Genomic DNA, 6,436 nt, shown 5'->3' with positions numbered 1-6,436 from the left:
GGAGCCAGGTTGTAAATAGATTCTGCCTGACCCAAGATGGCTGCCAAAGTCACATGGGATCCCAGCATTCAAACCTGTACTATACAATACACTACTAATCTAACTCTTGAAGTGCTGCTTTGTTCCAGCATGGCTGTGCTGTTTGGCTGTAGGAGACAAAAAGCGGAGAGGGGGAGAGAAGTGCAAAAACCATAGTGTAGCTTGTATAGTGTAATTTTAATAGAAAATGTAAAAAAGCCCTCACAAAGATGAAATAGAGCTCAGCATGACAGTCAAGTAGCCTTTGGGACAGAGATCAGACACACAGCCAGGATGCCTTGCCTTGGCCACTGGCAAGGAAGCGGAGATGGAATGGAAGCAGGGAACAGAAGAATGGTTATGTGTATAGTACTTGGTGGTGTTATGGTTGATTATGCATTAAGTTCTTTGCTATATGTTCAAATGACATATGGCACTGTCATGCGTTTAAAGATGTACACAGTTGTGCTATAAAGAATCATGCGTTTACATATATCCAGCTCTTGCCCTTTTTTATAGTCCTCATATATCTATAACATGGTGTATGTTAATACAGTTACCCTGTATTATATTGTACATGTTTGTTGTCCTGCATTTAACCTTACTGTTTTCCTTTTTATTTGTATATGCTTTTATATGCTTTTTTTTTTATAATATTATATGATTTGGTTTGATGGATTTTATACTGAATATTTGATGATTTTTTTTACCATTATCTAAGTGATGTAATCTACTTACCCGAAGGCTGCTCATCCATGTAGAAGTATTATTTATATCAGAAAATAATTTCATTTGCATATATATGTTGATCTTGGATATGTACTGTATGAGCGTGTTTTTCTATACCATGGTTATCAATGCTGGAATGTGAGTTATTATATGACCCCTTCTTTATTTAGGCTGGGTTTCCACTAGTGCGACTTCAAAGTCGCGCGTCTTCAATAGCGACTTTGTACTTTTTTTTTTTTCAAGAAAATAAACTTTTATTGAGCACATAAATGATCCAAGGTGCAAACAGTAACAGAAGAAGGTACAAAACGCAAGTGGCATACAGAATATACAGAAGGGTTCAGAACTTCGATCAACGCATAAAAGCTCAGGTACCAAAAAATGCAAAAATAGTAGAGTGAGCACATTGCAAACATCTTAGCTCAATCACATCATAACTGTTGAGACAACTTTGACACATACAGGAAAGTAAGCACAATGTGTAGGGTCAGGAGTAGTAAACTAACAAACCAAGGAACTAATGGTGGGAAAGGGAAAGGGGAAAGAGCACCACTGAAGAGCAACATAGATCAGAACATAGCACCAGCATTAGAAATACCCTGCTTATCCCATCAAGAGTCTGTCCATCACCAGCTGGGGCGGGGCCCGGGTCGGATCATCCAACCATGGTTGCCACAAGGCGGAAAACTTCTTATGCGCCCTACGATGTAGGTAGGTAACTTTTTCTCTAATCAACAGTTTGTTAACCTGGTCAATCCACTGCGCCGTCGTTGGGACCCTGGAGGAAATCCAATATCTCGCAATTAGCTTGCGCGCCACATAGAGCAGTCTAAGTACCGCCGTATGGGCATGCGGGGTTAATGTTTCATCCTCCAGTGCCCCAAGTAGACACACAATCGGATCTCTAGGCAATGTAAAACGATAGACTCCGGATATGGAGTCAATGACCTCGCCCCAATATCTAAACAGTTTGGGACACCTCCAAAGCATATGGATCAGCGTTCCCTGGTCCCTGTTACATTTGGGACAGGTGTCACTGTCCCTACGCCCCCATCTGAACAACTGGACCGGAGTGCGATATGCCCTGTGAAACAAAAATAAGTGAGACACCTTCTGCGACGCTGACACCGAGACCAGTGGGATCGAGGAGAGACACAGCTCCCATGTCTCACCATCAATAGGTCCCAGGTCCCTCTCCCACCCAGCTCGGGCCGGAAGAGAGGCCGGGTTCTGCATGGCAGCCAGCAAAGTGACGTAGACCCGAGAGATCATACCTCGTTTGTCAATAGACCTAAAAACATCTATCGTCAGTGAATGTTCCACCAATCGAAGGGGGACCGTCCGTGACTGGACATCTAAAGCATGCCGCAGCTGAAGGTATCTAAAGAACAACTGCCTAGGGACCTGAAACTCACTCTGGAGTTCCCGAAAAGACCTCAAAACCCCATCTCCGCGGTAAATCTGTGCAAAGAAAGCCAGTCCCTGGGACTCCCAGCACCCCACTCCCTCCAACCCAGACAACTCCCGATAATTGGAGTTCCTCCACAGTAAGGTACCATGAAAGAACCCCTGTATTCGCAGCATTTTCCGCACAGAGTGCCATAAAGTAAGGAGAAGCCTGACAGTCGGGAGCGAGACCTGCAAATGCGTGAAACCAGCGTCCAAATGCGCAAATGCAGTGTACGGGGAGCCAGGGGGAACCAGGAGAGCCCGGATGGGATCCGCAGGATCAGGCAAATCCCAACCTCCCAGATGCTGAACCTGAGAGGCAAGGAAGTACACCCTAGGATTAGGGACTGCCAGACCCCCACTGTCCTTACTCATCTGAAGTGTAGTCAGTCTAATACGGGCCACCCGTTTCCTCCAGATTAGATCGCGAAACAAGGATTCCACACGCAGGAACCAGCGTCTCGGGATCCAGAGAGGGGCGTTGTGGAGTACATAGAGGAGCTGAGGGGCCCAAATCATCTTTACCAGATTGACCCGTCCCGCCACCGACAGAGGGAGTTTACACCAAGCGGTACATTTAAGTCTAAATTTATGAAGCAGGGGCACTAGGTTAAGTTCCAAATAACGGCCGACATCCGGGGTCACCTGAACACCCAGGTAGCGGAACTGGTCAACCACTCGGACATCCCTAGCCCTTTCCGGCAGGGGGGCCAAGATGGGGTCCAAAGGCATAAGGACCGACTTATCCCAGTTTATTGAGAACCCGGAAAAGGAGCCGAAAAAGTCAATCAAATCCATGACCTCGCTCAGCGACCTCCCCGTGTCCCCCAGATAAAGGAGGGTATCGTCGGCATATAGGGAAACCACGTCCTCATGAGGGCCCCGTCGGAAGCCAACAATCTCCGGATGAGTCCGGAGACGAGCCGCGAGCGGCTCTAAGGCCATGGCAAACAACAAAGGCGAAAGTGGGCACCCCTGCCGAGTGCCCCGGAACAAACAGAAGGGTTCCGACAGGTCCCCGTTGACCCTAAGTCTGGCTCTAGGATTGGCATACAGCAATTTAACCCAACTAATAAAGGTGTCCCCCACTCCAAAACGCCTCAGCACCGCCCACAGGTAAGGCCACTCGACGCTGTCGAAGGCCTTAGCTGCGTCCAACGAAAAGATTGCTCTATTACCAGGATTATCCACAGGGAGCTGAAGGTTAAGAAACAGGCGTCGCAGGTTCAGAGCCGTAGCTCTCGTGGGGATAAAGCCCGATTGGTCCCTGTGGATAATGCTCTGCACTACTGCGGACAGTCTAGTGGCCAGTATTTTAGCTAATAGTTTAACGTCCGAGGTCAACAAGGAGATAGGTCTATAAGAGTCGGCTAGCATAGGGTCCTTTCCAGGCTTGGGGATCAGTACCACAATGGCTTCGCACATAAGAGTCAGGCAGGGTCCCTCTCCGGAAAGCGTCATTGAACACCCTCAAGAGCACCGGGACCAGCTGCTCAGAGTATCGGCCATACACCTCAGATGGCAGGCCGTCCGCACCCGGGGACTTGCCCCGTGGGGCGGCCTTTAGTGCCATTAGAATCTCGTCCGCAGTTAAAGGAGCATCCAGGCCCTCCGCCTCCCGGGCAGAGAGCGCCGGCAGGTCGCAGGTGTCCAGAAAATCCTCCACCACCCGCTGCGGGGCCGACACCTTAGAGGAGTAGAGATCCGAGTAGAACTCACGTAGGACCCTAGATATCTCAGGAGTGGAGCTCAGCAGGGCCCCCGAAGGGTCCCGCAGAGCGGTAATAAATGCCGCTGACTGTTGGGAGCGAACCAGCATAGCCAACACATGACCAGTACTCTCCCCCTCCTCAAAATGCCTCTGCTGTAGGAAAAAACGCTTATTTTCAGCCCTTTGCAAAACCACCGTCTTGGAGAGGGACTGGGCTGCCAACCAGGAGCGTTGAGACTCCTCCGAAGGGTCATTAACATAAGCCGCCTCCGCCCTGGTCACCTCTTCCAGTACGGTGTTCTCCCATTCCTTAGTAGAAGATTTAATGTTATTTATCAGATAACTAAACTGCCCCCTCAGGAAGGCCTTAGCAGAGTCCCACACCACCCCCAATGCAGCCGTATCCAAATTAATCGTCAGAAAGGAAGTTAGTAACTGGGGTATGGGGTCAGGACTAGGAAATAGCGTGAGCCAGAAAGGGTTCAGTTTCCAAAGGGGTCTCCCCGACCTAGACGGCAGAGACAGGCTGATCCGGAGCGGAGCATGATCCGAAACCAATCTCGGGCCATACTCAGCCCCAACCACCAGCGGCAAGAGGGCCGAATTGCCGAACCCCATATCAATGCGGGAGAGGCCAGACCGTGCAGCCGAGTAGCAAGAGTACACCCGGTCACCCGGATGCCCCATCCGCCAAACATCCGTCAGTCCCAACTCCCCCATCAACCGAGCAAAGGGAGACCCATTGCCGATCGACTGAGGGGGCCCGGAGCGAGGGGTAAATCTGTCCCAATAGGGGTCCAGGGTGGCATTAAAGTCACCAACAACCAGCAGAGGGACCGCAGGAAGGCCAGCAATCCTCTCCGCCAGCAGACCAATGATCCCAGCCGAAAACGGCGGAGGCACATACACAGCAATTATTGCGCAGGACAGACCCCCAACAGTACACACTAGCATAACAAATCTACCCTCGGGGTCAGCATAGGATGATGAGCAGGCAAAATTAACCCCCCGCCTTATCAGCAGACTCACACCCCTGGAATATGTAGAGTAACTAGAATGGTATTGATGTGGGTACAAGCCAGGGGCCAAACTGGGAGGGGGGTCAGCAGCTAAGTGGGTCTCCTGCAAGCAAACAACGTCCGCTTTTAGTCTTTTTAGATTGCGGAGGACAGCAGTTCTCTTCAGCGGATTGTTCAGGCCACGCACATTCCAGGAAACGCAGCATAAAGTATCAGCCATGGTCATTCAAGAGGTATGATGGACACGAAAGGATGTTGAAGCAGCGGAAGTCACTACATCTCAGGACAACAAAAAGGGGCAAGGAGGGACGTGGAACAGAGGGGGGCATCAGCCAGGCACTGCGAACAGCAAGGGGTAGACCAAGTCTCCAGCAGGCACAGAGAAGGCTCCAGGCATCCGGGCAGGAGGCCCAAACAGGGGCAGCAGGGTTGCAATAGTCATCTCCAGTGGTGAGGAAGAGGGTGCAAAACAGGACAAACAGGTGCGGGGAGGGGTAACAGTCAACAGAAGGTTCGGGATCCTTAGAGCGCCCACCGCCAACATGGTTCAGTGAGCGTCGGGCATCGGCAAAGTCCGTCCAACCAGGACCCATAGGGGGGAAAATGGTGGGAGACGCAGCTGGCATAGCAGTCTCCACTAGAACAGCGTTCAAGACCACCAAAGGTGGTAACTGTAGTCCGGGTAGATAGGGCAGCCTCCGCCCATATAGGGGTATCACGGGGACCACCCGATCAGCAACAGTAGATGCAGGTCACAGCTAGGCCACAGGTTAGGCCTCAAGGATCCCCCGGCCGTGGAGACCGGTCGGGGCGCTGCGCCCGCCCCTCCACCTCCACCCACTGTGCCGCAGCCGACGGGCTTTCAAAGAATTTCACGCCATCCCGCGCCACCACTCGCAGCTTAGCAGGATAAAGCATAGCGTATTGCAAATTCATCTCTCTCAACCTCCTCTTCACCTCTCCAAACCTCGCTCTCTGCCTCTGCACCTCTGCGGAGTAGTCCGGGAAAAGAGAGATCTTGGAGTTGTCCATCGCCAACTTGTCCTGTAGGCTCCGGGCCTTGGTTAGGATAACATCTCTGTCCTTAAAATTAAGCAATTTAAAAATGAAAGTGCGGGGAGGCGCTCCAGGAGGGAGGGGGCGCATGGGGACTCGGTGCGCTCTTTCCACGGAGAACATGGGAGTGAAAGAATCCCGGCCAAAAGTTTCCAGCAGCCAATTCTCAATAAATGCAACAGGGTTCTTCCCCTCAGCCCTCTCTGGGATGCCAATAGCTCGCACATTATTGCGTCTCATCCGATTCTCAAGGTCCTCCAGCCTGGCCGCCTGTTGGGCAGCCAGAAGTGCAGTATTTTTAACCTCCCTCTGAAGGGGGGGTAAATCATCCTCGATGGAGCTGACCCTGCCCTCCACAGCCGCAGTGCGTTCCCTGAGCTTCTGCATATCATGCCTTATGAAAGTGATTTCAGCCTTAACACCCCTCAGCTCTACAGTAAGAGCAGCAAGGGAG

Source organism: Pelophylax lessonae (assembly GCF_965119305.1).
Source record: "Pelophylax lessonae genome assembly, chromosome: 7".
In the NCBI taxonomy this organism is placed as follows: Eukaryota; Metazoa; Chordata; class Amphibia; order Anura; family Ranidae; genus Pelophylax; species Pelophylax lessonae.
The sequence above is the reverse complement of the archived record's forward strand: the minus strand, read 5'-3'. Positions refer to the sequence as shown.